Source organism: Pan paniscus, chromosome Y (assembly GCF_029289425.2).
Source record: "Pan paniscus chromosome Y, NHGRI_mPanPan1-v2.0_pri, whole genome shotgun sequence".
Classification (NCBI taxonomy): domain Eukaryota; kingdom Metazoa; phylum Chordata; class Mammalia; order Primates; family Hominidae; genus Pan; species Pan paniscus.
Window position 1 is genome coordinate 7,996,961 of NC_073273.2, and position 3,177 is coordinate 8,000,137.

Below are 3,177 nucleotides of genomic sequence, written 5' to 3' on the forward strand. Positions count from 1 at the left end.
TAATACCAAACAGGAAATTATAACCTCCCTTAATGGACGAAGCATAAACCATTGACCAATGCTAATTAATGAGATGGCTATCAGTGATTATTGGATCAAAAATTCAAAATATCAGTTTTCAGGAAACTCAGATCTCTAAAACAACACAGAAAAGGAACTGATACGCTTCTGAAAGAAACTTTAAAAAATGTACTGAAATTATTTAACAATAAAAAAAAGTCCTGGAACTGAGAAATATACTGGTTAAAGTGAAAAATTCAGAAGGCTTTCAATAGAAGAATATATCAAACAGAATAAACAATCAGTGAGCTCTAAAATGAGTTATCAGGACCAGGTGTGCAGGCTCAGGCCTGTAATCACAGCACTTTGGGAGGCTGCGATGGGTTGATCACTTGAGTTTGGCAGTTTAAGACCAGTCTGGACATCATGGTGAAACCCTGTCTCTACTAAGAGTACAAAAAATTACCTGGGCATAGTGGTGCACACCTGTAATCCCAGCTATTCAGGAGGCTAAGAGAGGAGAATCACCCAAACCTCGGAGGCAGAGGTTGCAGTGAGTCAGTGTCGTGCCATTGAAGTCCAGCCTGGGCAACACAGAGAGACTTTGTCTAAACAAAACAAAACAAAAAAGTAAAAGAAACAAAGAAAAGAAAAGAAAATTAACATAGGTTATTCAGAAATGCACAAAGAACAAAACATAAAAACAATCAAAAAGAATAAAGAACATTTACCAGATATACAAAATTACCTTAAATAAGCAAATCTAAGATTTAGCAATATTCATGAAAGAGTTCAGCAAAAGGAAGGTATATACAGCATATTCAAATGAATAATAACAACTTTCAAAAATTTGAGAGGGAGATAAATATACAGGTTCAGAAAAATCGGCGACTACAAAAAAGATTAATACCCCATAAAACTACCCCTCAACAAACAAGAATCAAACTCTGGCTCTCAGTCGCCACTGCCAGCTCGCCTACCTTGTTCTTCTGCCGCTCCTCTGTCCCACTCCTCTGTCCATCGCAGTAGAAGAAGAGATTGCTGCGCTCGTCATTGACAATGGCTCTTGCATGTGCAAAGCTGGCTTTGCAGGGGACGATGCTCCCCAAGCCATGTTTCCCTCCACCGTTGGGTTCCCCTGACACCAGGGCGTGATAGTGGACATGGGCCAGAAGGAGTCCTACGTGGGCAATGAAGCCCAGAGCAAGCGCAGCATTCTGGCGCTGAAGTACCCCATCAAGCATGGCATCATCACCAACTGGAACAACATGGAGAAGATCTGGCACCACTTCTACAATGAGCTGCATGGGGCCCCGGAGTAGCAGCCAGTGCTGCTGACCGAGGACCCACTGAACCCCAAGGACAACAGAGAGAAGATGACTCAGATTATGTTTGAGACCTTCAATACCCCGGCCACGTACAAGGCCATCCGGGATGTGTTGTCCCTCTATGCCTTTGGGCGCACCACTGGCATTGTCATGGACTCTGGACACAGGGTCACCCACACGGTGCCCATCTACGAGGGCTACTCCCTTCCCCATGCCATCATGCATCTGGACCTGACTGGCTGGGACTTGACCGAGTACCTCAAGAAGATCCTCAAGGAGAGAGGCTACAGCTTCACCCACACAGCCCAGCGGGAAATCATGCGCGATATCAAGGAGAAGCTGTGCTAGGTCTCCCTGGACTTCAAGCAGGAGATGGCCACCCCTGCATCCTCCTCTTCTCTGGAGAAGAGCTATGAACTGCCCGATGGCCAGGTCACCACCATTGGCAATGAGTGGTTCCGGTGTCCGGAGGTGCTGTTCCAGCCTTCCTTCCCGTGCATGGAATCTTGCGGCATCCACCAGACCACCATCAACTACATCAAGAAGTGTGACGTGGACATCTGCAAAGACCTATACACCAATACGGTACTATCCGGTGGCACCACCATGTACCCAGGCATTGCTGACAGGATGCAGAAGGAGATCACTGTGTTGGCGCCCAGCACCATGAAGATTAAGATCATTGCACCCCCAGAGCGCAAGTTCTCAGTGTGGATCGGTTGTTCCATCCTGAACTCACTGTTCACCTTCCAGCAGATGTGGATTAGCAAGCAGGAGTATGATGAGTCAGGCCCCTACATCATCCACCACAAATGCTTCTAAATGGAATGAGCAGATGTGTAGCATTTGCTGCATGGGTTAATTCAGAAGTATAAATTTGCCCTTGGCAAATGCATACACCTCATGCTAGCCTCATGAAACTGGAATAAGCCTTTGAAAAGAAATTGTCCTTGAAGCTTGTATCTGACATCAGCACTGGATTGTAGAACTTCTTGCTGATTTTGACCTTGTATTCAAGTTAACTGTTCCCCTCGGTATTCGTTTAATACTGTGTACATATCTTTGAGTTCAATCTTTAGTGCACGTGGCTTGGTCACTTCGTGACTGAGGTAAGAACGTGCTTGTGGAAGACAAGTCTGTGGCTTGGTGAGTGTGCATGGCCAGCAGTCTCTGATCTGTGCAGGGTATTAATGTGTCAGGGCTGACTGCGCTGGGATTTCTCTAGAGGCTGGCAAGTGCTGCTGAACCAGTTGAGTCTGCCCTGCCTCTCTGTTAGGGCTGGAAAGTCCAAGCCACAGGACACAGTTTCCTTTCTTAGCTGATGTTTTTTGCCAGAACACCGTAGTCTGTCACTTGCCTTGAGTTGGAAGCAGTTTGCATTTACACCTGTAAATGTATTCATCCTTTTAATTTATGTGAGGTTTTTTGTATGAAATTCTTGATTCTTTAAAGAAATGACAACAAATTTTTGTTTTCTACTGTTATGTGAGAACATTAGGCCTCAGCAACATATCATTGTGTAAGGAAAAATAAAAGTGCTCCCAAAAAACAAAAAAAAAAGAATCAAACTCTCAAAGGTTGAGAAATAAAGAAAATTCTAAAAGCACTAAGGGAAAATAAACAAAAAATGGAGGAGCTTGAAATCATTTGGCAAAAGACTTGTCAACAATAGGTTTTTAAGGAAGACACAGTATTAGAAGATATAAATTGTGACGTCAAAAACGTAACTGGAACAGAGGGTAAATGTCTAGAGTTTTTATGTGACAAATGTTGTCAGCTTAAACTAGTTGATTATTAACTATAAGATGTTTTCTCTGAGCCTTTGATGACCATCAAAAACTACAGCAGC

At 43.8% G+C, this 3,177-nt stretch overlaps 1 pseudogene; it reads left to right on the plus strand.

Moving 5' to 3' along the window:
- Positions 1-227: 227 nt before the first annotated feature.
- On the plus strand, positions 228-2,368 carry LOC129395595 (actin, clone 302-like; annotated as a pseudogene).
- The last annotated feature ends 809 nt before the right edge of the window (positions 2,369-3,177 follow it).